The 9916-nt window shown below is 45.9% G+C and overlaps 1 pseudogene; it reads right to left on the bottom strand.

Moving 5' to 3' along the window:
- Nucleotides 1-7739: 7739 nt before the first annotated feature.
- LOC100407034 (WASH complex subunit 3-like) lies at nucleotides 7740-9695 on the bottom strand (annotated as a pseudogene).
- Between the last annotated feature and the right edge of the window lie 221 nt (nucleotides 9696-9916).

Here is a 9916-nt window from a genome sequence, read left to right as displayed (position 1 = left end):
CAGGGGAGCAGGTAAGGAAGGGAAGTAAGACAATGAAAGAGCATTGTCAAGCCAGTGACAAAACGAAAGCTTAATCCTGCTGGGGAACTCTTTGAGGCAGTGTAGAGCACATGTCCTGGAATTATCCGCCATCTCCCTAACCCCAGGGCAAAGGAGCAGGCATATTGAGCCACCAATTCCCACTGGTCACTGTTTGGGGGCTGTTCCCAGGAAGGCGGTCAGGGATCATACCTGTGTCCCTCTGGTCTGCCCTATGCACAGATAGAGCAGGCTCCAACCACCAGAGACAGCCTCAGGCAGAATCACACACTACTCTTGCACACAACCCTTGTTACAAAGTAGACTGGGTGCTATGGGCAACCGAGGACACATCTTCATTCTCAAACCTCCAGTGCTATGTTGACCGCCAAGGGAATATGGTGGGGCACCCTCAGCCTCTGCCATCATCACCTCTAAAACAAGAGGAATGGCACCGGCTGCTTAGGATGGCTGTGGGGACATACGCAGATTTTGTTTTATTTGATTTCTTTCAGCAGGCGGCTGACTTGGTTGAACTCACACTGCATGTTCTGTCTGCTGGGTGGCAGCTCAAATCCTCACAAATGCATCATTCAGAGGTCAGCCCAAGATTGGGGCAGAATTTGTGCATGGATTTTAGTGCTTTCAACTATATCGTCTCCATTTACAGTGAATATAGTTTCCTCAAACTCTGCCCTTTTGCTGGAAAATCTGTATGGTATTTCTAAGAGTTTTTAGCTTCTCTCCATGGCACATGCACCTGCTGGCTTTTTAAAAGTTGACGGTGGGGCAGGTGCAGTGCTTCATGCCTGTAATCTCAGCACTTTGGGAGGCTGAGGCGGGAGAATAGCTTGAGGCTGTGAGTTTAAGACTAGCTTGGACAACAAAGCAAGACTTTATCTCTACAAACAATAAAAAATTGGCTGGGTGTGGTGGCGCTTAACCATACTTGGGAAGCTGAGGTGGGAGGATTGCTTGAGTCTGGGAGGTCAAGGCTGCAATGAGCCATGATTGCACCGCTGAACTCCAGCCTGGGCAAGAGTGAGACCCTGTCTCAAAAATAAATCAATAAAATAAAAGGTGACTATAGATTCCCATTCTGCTTAACAATAAGCTGAATGAATCAGCACACAATAACTAGGGTTGAGACAGTCAATCAAATAAAACCCACAATCCAGTTAAGGACCAGTCCTGAATAAAGGTAACCTGCCTCATTGTCCAATCATGTCTCCAACCACACGACTCAACTTTCAGTTTGGGGGGAGAAAATGCCCTTGCAGCTATGTGGCCTTTTATTATTTCTGTAATGCATCCTGCCTATTTGACCCCAGAGATATCAATATTCCAACAGTTCCTATTCCTGCCCCAGTGTTCTTATACAGGACCTCACCCCCAGAAAGTCTACTCATCCCCATAACCTTATCCCACCCTCTCTCACTCAGCTAAAATTTTCTGAGAATCCACTTCTGATGGTGCCCCTAGGAGAAGGGTAACAATTTTGGATGAGTGGGGAGATGCCACATTTCCAGATTGTTCTGAGGATTAAATCAGTTAATACATAGAATGTGCTTAGGACTTGTCTTACATATAGGCACATAGTAAGTCCTTAATAAATGGTGGTGGTGGTAATATTGTTATTATTCTCTTCTCTTCTTAGTTGTAAATGTCATAAGCATACTGTAGGAACTCAATCACTGTGCATGGAATGTAACTAAATTTGAAAGGTGCCCTCTGTCATGGCCTAGAATCAGAGCCTAATTAGCAGTGGGTCAGGAAATAGAGATGCCTCCCCTGGAATGGTGATACTAAGGTGTATTAGTCCACGTTCATGCTGCTGATAAAGACATACCCAAGACTGGGCAATTTACAAAAGAAAGAGTGTTAATGGACTTACATTTCCACATGGCTGGGGAGGCCTCACAATCATGGCAGAAGGCAAGGAGGAGCAAGTCACGTCTTACGTGGATGGCAGCAGGCAGAGAGAGAGATTGTGGGGGGGAATTCCTCTTTTTAAAACCAACAGATCTCATGGGACTTATTCACTATCTCGGGAACAGCATGGAAAAGACTTGGCCCCAGGACTCAATTACCTCTCACCGGGTCCCTTCCACAACATGTGGGAATTCAATGTGAGATTTTGGTGGGGATAAAGCCAAACCATATCATAAGGTGACCCAGGTCAGTGTCACCTCCACCAGGAGGCCTCCTTTTCCATCTGAATTTGGCACCCTCCTTTTTGTTCCCATTGCACACTACTCTTGTTCCAAAGTAGACTGGGTGCTATGGGCAACCAAGGATGCATCTTCATCCTCCATACCCCCAGTGCCTGACACACAGTAAGTATCCAGTAAGTGTTTGCTAACTGAATATTGGCCTACTTATCGTCCCCCCAAGCATTTTCTTTCATTTACTTCCACCTTTATTTTAGGTTCGGGGGTACATATGCTGGTGTGTTACATGGGTAAATTGTGTATTGCTGGTGTTTGTGTACAAATGATCCCATCACACAGGCAGTGAGCATAGTACCCAATAGTTTTTCAACCCTTCTCCCACTCCCAACCTCCCCACTCTAGAAGTCTCCAGGGTCTACTGTTCTCATCTTTGTGTCTGCCCCGACACATTGTAATGTCTAGCTAGTACAGTACCTGCCCATGGTAGAGACTTACAGGTATACTAAGTGTATGAAGGGCATAGATTTCCTTCCAGGTGAAAGAAATGTACTTTTTTCCTTCTAAACCTAGTTAAATCTGGCTCTAGCCCTCACATGCCTGACTGAGAACTGTCTGATACATTGATTCACTAACACCCAATTCTAATCCCTTATCTGCATCTATTATTGAGGCTGAAGAAGCTACAGTGCTCTTTTTTTCCCAGCGTCCCTTGTAGTTAGGAGTGGTCAGGAGGCACCATATAGGCTGCTGATGAGATATAAGACATTTGCTGGCAATGTCCTCACTCTTTCCTTCTTCCTGTGTGATATACAGACACATGCCTGGGGGTACAACAGCCCCCTTGAAAACATGAGGTGACAGTGTGAGGAAAAGACTGAGACAGTCACCCCTGAGCCAGCCTTGGTGTCCCTAAGTCATGAACCAGTGCCTCCAGACGTCTGCCTGCAGGCTATTGGTTAAAAGGGCTCCTTAATTCCTCACTGAAACCAGGTGGGGTACCTCTCTTTCCAGAGGAGCCTGAGGAGGGGTAAATAAGAGATGTTTATCCACTTATCCTGCCACAAATGAATGAAAACATCTTGCTCAGGTAGTTTAAGTTTAGAATTAAGCATGGAATTTCCCTTCTGTAAAAAAAGGAAGTTGGACCCGGTGACGGCAAAGATTCTCACCCTGGAGTCCAGCCTGGAAGAGGCAGCCATGGTAGTGACACCCTGTGATCCCCACCCTTCCTGACTCTAGCTGAACTTGCTAAGAGAGTGCAAGGTCCAAATACAGAGTGTTCCAGGCTATTCCTATGTTCTTCACCAACCTGTGAGCAAAGGGAACACTGGAGAGGGAGGGAGTGAGGACACACCCAGCAGAGTCACTGTGACTGGAGGAGGCCAAACGCCATGAGCTGTCAGCAGACAGGTAAGAACCAGCTCTACCTGAAAGCGAAAGACTTAGAGAGCTGTAAAGTTTAGAGCTGAAGAGTCGACTGCCATGATGTGAGTGTGGTGGAGAGAGGGTGGGGATATTTATGAAGCTGATTCTAGAGACCAGAACAGTAACTGATGGGGAAGACCTGTCTTCTTCTTAACCTCCTGTAGACTTGAAATTCTAGGAGGAGCTAGGCTACTCAGATGTGTGCATGTGCATGTGTGTGTGGGTGTGTGTGTGTGTGCATGGTATAACTACTGGCCCCTTAGCCTCCACGCTGGTTGAGGGGAAAGATTTATGCTGTCATATCTCAGCACCCGCGGCCTTCAGAATCTCTAAATGGAATCTGCAATCACTTGAATATGGGGAAAGAAAGGGAACAACTAAGCCCTTGCCATGGGTCAGACATTGTGCTGGCACCTGCATGTTCGTTGCACTCACAGTGAGTCTGCAAGGTAGATGACCAAACCCACTTCATTGACTTTGCAGAGAGCACCTGCTGAGAGCAGAACTCACCACTGGCAGGGCCGCTCCCCTGAGCTTTCCCATTTCCTGCTTGCACAACTCAGATCTGTGTGGCTGTGTGTAAGTCACTCAGCTTTTAAGAACCTCAATTTGCCATCTGAAAAAAGGAGGCAGTTTGGAGTTGCAGGCTTCTTCTTGGTCCACAAGTGTTATAGTGAGGATAGAATTAAATTGCATTTGTGAATTCTTAAAAAAAATTGTTAAGTGTCATGACAATGAAAGGATTATAATTATTTTCCACAACAACAACAATAATAACAAGCTAAATGTGATTCTGGCAGAAACATGCAATAGCTAAGATTCAGTGATGTAGAATGAATCAATTTGGGGAAGATTATACTTCATCTGCATTTCACAAGCCAGTGGAAGTGCACATTGCCACAGCCATGAGAAAGACCAGGAGAAGAGAAAGGCTCATCAATTCAGCAAGTCTACCAAGTTTTGGTTGACTCAAAGGCACAACAATTTATTCTCGAATACTCTGCTGGGCTTAAAGGGAAGAGTCAATGATTAAAATATACTCTTAAAGCCTTTAAGAGAGTTTAAGCAATCGTTTGTATTCTGAATAGGCCTTCCTGACACATTCTCCTTAAAATGTTAGATCAGAAAAAGAGTTCAAAGCCAGAGGCTCGCTGGCAGTGCTCCTGCTGTTCTATCAAGTTGACTGTGGGTTCCCGTTCTGCCTAGACAATAGGCTAGATAAATGAGCATGCATAGCCAGGGCTTGGGAAACTAATCAAATGAAACCTTCCATTAAATTAATCTGACACAGCTTTGGCCATTTTTCTGGAGCAGTCCTGAATTCAGATACTCTATCCTGTTATCCAGCTGTGTCTCCTACCACGTCACCCAATTCTAAGTTGGAAAGGAAGAATCCCCTGTTGCTATGCAGTCTCCTACTGTTTCTGTAATTCAGCTTGCCTTGTTTAAACCTCATGAACGCCCTGAGCTCACACTCCTCCACTCTCCTCTCTCTTCTCACACAGGATCTCTCATCCTGAAATTGTCTCCTCAGCCCCATGCCCAGTCCACTCAGTTGGAGCTTTCTCGGAATCCATTGCTGATGATGCCCCTTGGAGAATTCTGATGATTTGGGGTGAGGAGAGGCACCACATCTGGAAGCATCTAAAGTCACCAGCCCATGAGATGCAAGAGCAGTGCTGAAGAAGAGATAGAAGAAGGGTGTCTCCCACGTTTAGCCCATGAGCCTCAGAGCAGCTCTGCTTATACCAGTGTCCTCAACCTCCTCATAACAGCGGCCCCTCTGGCTTTCCTTCTAAGTCCTCTGTCTGCATGAGGAACCCATGAGGGACTGACCCTCTGCCATACCCTCCATCCTTCAGTCTCAGCTTCTCTTCCTTCCTAGGCAACCCCACCATCGACACCTTCCATACTCTCTGGCCAGCAAAGGCCCAGTGCATGTCACTGCCTGTAGACAGGAGCTCAGAGTTCCACAGATGAGCTATCTGTCCAATCAAAAGCAAACCTCACATCTCTCTGAATCCCACTTTGGAAGCAGCTACTGCACCTTGCAATGTGAATTTTCTAATTCCAGATTCTCTGTCCTGTTGTAACGTATGTGTCAAACCATGTGTTTCCATTTTAAGGCTTGAAAAATATGGTCAGCGTGGCTCTGGGGGCTTGCACTGCCCTTAAGTCCCTTCTGAGTCATGCCCAGCTGTCTTAGAGCACAGGGCAGGCTCCTACACCTTCCCTGCCAGATGCCTTCTGGCCAAGTTGGGTGCTGGAGGGAAGACCTGTGTCTCTCAAACACCCTCGTTGCTCTCTTTCTCAGCCAGAGAGCGCTATGTGCCCAGGAGGAAAAAGTTGACCCCAGTCCGAGGCCCAACAATCAAGTTTTGTTTAGGATATAAAGCCGTTGAATTGGGCTTATTTATTTTCTCTGCACTTGTGTTTCCTAAGTTTTTCCACATTATTTCTAATTTGGGCTGTTAGGGGAAAAATTAAAAACCACTGATAATGGAATATCTTGGTGGTTACTGCATTAAAAACCAGCTGGCTAAAGTAGGTTTGGAAGATCTTAGAAGGCAATCTCTGACTCAAACACTGTGCAAATCAAAACTGGGAGAGTCCACAGGCCAAGGAGCAGCTGAAACACTAAATGCACTCCCTCCCTAGTGAAAACACATGTGGACTCATGTGAACGGCATCCTCTCGCCTCCATCTGCTCCTGGAAATAATGAAATAGAGCGATGGGAACTGCTCTTTGGATTGGGGACCCCCAGGCATCCCTAACCTGTGGCCCTATCTGTGACCCTTTATCTATCTGCCTTGCTCAAAGCTATGTTTTCATGAGCACATGGTAAGGCCTTAATGGATATTTGTTGAATAAATGAAGGAATTAGGAATGGGATAGAATACATTTCAGCCGACTCAAATGCTCTTTTGGAGAGTTAGATATATGTGTTCGAATGGGTGGATATATAAAGAAATAGATGAATAATGAAATTGGCACTCATTGAGTGATATGGTTGATAGAACACCGACACCATCGCTCTCGTTGACAATGTGTGATTGAATACACATTTACATCTTTCCTAACCTCCAGAAAGTGTCCCCTCCACAAACACACAGACATTTGTGTGTCTACTAAAATCATCTACAGATGGTACAGGTGCTAAGAGAGAAGAAAGAGGAAGAGTGGATTCTAAGTGCTCCCTTTCGCTTAACAGTTTACCTTCAGATCAATAGGAGTTTTGGTACACCTCGAGGTCCTAAGACTGGGAAGATAATTTCTAGCAGCGTATACTTGACAACATGTCCTTATTGCAATGAATTATGTACTAGCAAGGCATCCATCACCACTCCCTAGAAAGTCTGACCAATTGGTTTCAAGACTTAGATGAGGCGTATTTTCAACCAGCCATGCCCATTTGTATGCACCTATTAAGTATAACCCACATAAATTTGAGTGTCCTCATGGCCCTTTCTTTCAGCTCTTGTATAGTCAAAAGAAATAAACATTCACCTCCTAAATCCTTGAGGAAAAATGAGGATTTGGAGGTGGCTTTTCGGATTATGTGGCACAAGGATTTTGCATTGCTCTAACTGCTCTCCTCATGAGAAGCCACTGGCCTTTGCTTTGAATTCAGTGCAACAAATTCTGTCACCTTACAACTCTTCCAGAGCCAACAACTAGGCTGCACAAGTCCCTTTCAGAAGTACGCAGGAGCAGCAAAACATGTTCACTTAAGGCCAGTGGGTCCCCTCCCAACGCTCGACACATCTCATTCAACCCAGCTTCTCCTTTGTTCTTCCCCTATAGAGCACGGAGCCTTGGAGACTTAAGGCAGTAAAGCCCGGTGCCTCTGTAGCCTGCCGTGCCCCTGCCACACCACTGACATCTGAGCCCAACATCCAGACTCCAACTGAAGACTCTGCCCCTTGGTGATATCCGCAGACCACATTTCCTTCAGGTTACAAGCTAAAATGTTGTTTCTTGCCACAAATAAGACACAAGTTACTTACTCGAAAATTCAATGTAGCCAGGGGTCAGGGGACACTGTCTCACTTATGCTGAGGCCGGATAAATGCCTTATATGTGACCAACATCACTCCTCAAGGGACAAATCAGGGGGTACTACATCCTGGGCTCGATCTGAGGTGTCCCCTCAGTGAGATCAGGGGAGCTGCTCTCCCATTCAGCTTGTTTCTCAGCTTAAGACACAGCAGCCCCCCAAACCACCCTGCAGCCCTAGTTTAAACTCGATTATTCCATCTCGCTTGCAGAAGCTGCCATTTTGCCTCTTTTTGTTCCTCAGTCTTGATTAACCACATCAACAGAGGGAATTCAAAAGGCCCTTCCAGCTTAAAATCAGCTCTCAGATTGCACGGCCACTCTTTGCCAAAAGTTGCTGATCTGTCTCCCGCAAGGATTGATCCAAGTGCTTCTCATTATCCAATCTAGCTTCGATTACTCCCGGCGTGTTGTCTGCGATAGTAGCTCCTCCTACCACAACACAGGAAAACATTTGTGCCAGTAACACATTCCTCCTTATGAATTGAATTCACAGATCCTAGCTAACTTCCTCTTTACCACGGTCTCTAGGCAGTGAGGTGGCTGGCCACTAGACATCTGATCTAGTAGCAAGTAGTAGCAAATAGTCCCCACTGACGAGGACCCCCCAGGTCCTCATCTAACAACATCTTTGCTCTGCCTTTGCTGAAAACATTCCTGAAACCTTCAAATGGAGCCGTAACACAACTCAAAGCCCTTTTCTCTGGTTCCTTGCATGGAACTTCCCATGAATTCCTTATGTTTCTAGTAGCAATCAGCTTGTATAAACAGTTTCAAAGCCAATTTGATTGCCAACCTTACAGTAGCCGTTGTGCTTCCAGGGAGCTGGTCCCAGCTAGAGCAGGGCAGCAATGTGAATGAGTCCAAATATCCTTATCACTGACCTCCTGATTCCTTGCACAAAGCTCCTGTTTCTTAAATAATTTGCATTTCTATCAGGACTGGATGTGCTCATGTTCAATTTGCAATCTCAAGAGAGAGGGGTTTTGTTTTTCAGGTTATAAATGCTTTGCTTTTTTAACATAGAAGAAGCTCGGTGGTGGACATGTATGTGGCCATTTGATGTGTTTAGGACTAAGAGTTCAGGCCCTCTCTCTGAAAGAATATAAATGTATCTCTACACCTGCATATGTAATTCTTATCAAAATTGAGCTTAGTCACTTAACAAAGATCCGCTATTTGAACTTTCCTCTACAATTTTTCACTTTCACCATCAGGCATTAGAGCATCTAATGCTCCCTCTCTCAGGGAGATCTGGGTCTAGTCCCTCTGATATAATTTTGTTTTTTGTTTTGAGACAGGTTCTCCCTCTGTTGCCCAGGCTGGAGTGCAGTGGCGTGATTTCAGCCCACTGCAACCCCTCCACATCCCATGTTCAAGTGACTCTCCTGCCTCAGCCTCCCGAGTACCTGGGATTACACCACCATGTAATGGTTCATGCCACCATGCCCACTTATTTTTTGATAGAGACGGTTTTCACCATGTTGGCCAGGCTGGTGTCGGACTCGAACTCAAGTGATCCATCCTCAGCTTCCCAAAGTACTGGGATTACAGGCATGAGCCACAATGCCTGGCCTAATTTTGCTTTTGATGGCCACCACTGCCCACTTGAACCATTTTGAGATCTCTGGCTACAGTTAAGCTGTTTACTGCTGATCCCTCACTTTCCTGGGGTCCTGAGTCTTGTGTACTGTTCCGTAACTGCTCTGAAGTGGCTTCAGAATGTGCCAAAGTCCATTTGTGGCAGTGGTGACACTTAAAGGAGATACCTCAACTGTGACATCATCTAGGTCTGGGGTAGATGACGACTTTGTGTTTAAAATGTTGAGAGTTGTTTCAATTTGTAGGATACAAAGAGAAAGGTCCCCCAGTTTCTGCTCACAAGCCGTAGATAAGCAGATGAGAAACTGTACCATGTGCACCACATATGGGTTTAGAGAAGCCACCATTCTTTTCTGTTCAATAGTTGGCGCCTTGGTCAGGTCTATACCTTACTCCATGAGAGGAAGCCCATCCTCATCCATCTTCTCAGTGGGGGGGGGCCCCAGGGTTCACCCACAAACCCGTCCCAGATGGGGCCCGCCCAAGCCAGTAATGGTGTGTCAAGAGGGAGTTTGGTACGCACCCTCTATTTACCTGTTTCACAGGGCCCTAGATTTATTTGATTCTCCGAGACCTGAAAACCATATTCTTCTCTAAAAGCTGAGCATGGTGGCTCATGCCTGTAATCCCCACACTTTGGGAG

Source organism: Callithrix jacchus, chromosome 16, assembly GCF_049354715.1.
Source record: "Callithrix jacchus isolate 240 chromosome 16, calJac240_pri, whole genome shotgun sequence".
Lineage (NCBI taxonomy): Eukaryota > Metazoa > Chordata > Mammalia > Primates > Cebidae > Callithrix > Callithrix jacchus.
This window is presented reverse-complemented; position numbering and strand designations above follow the sequence as displayed.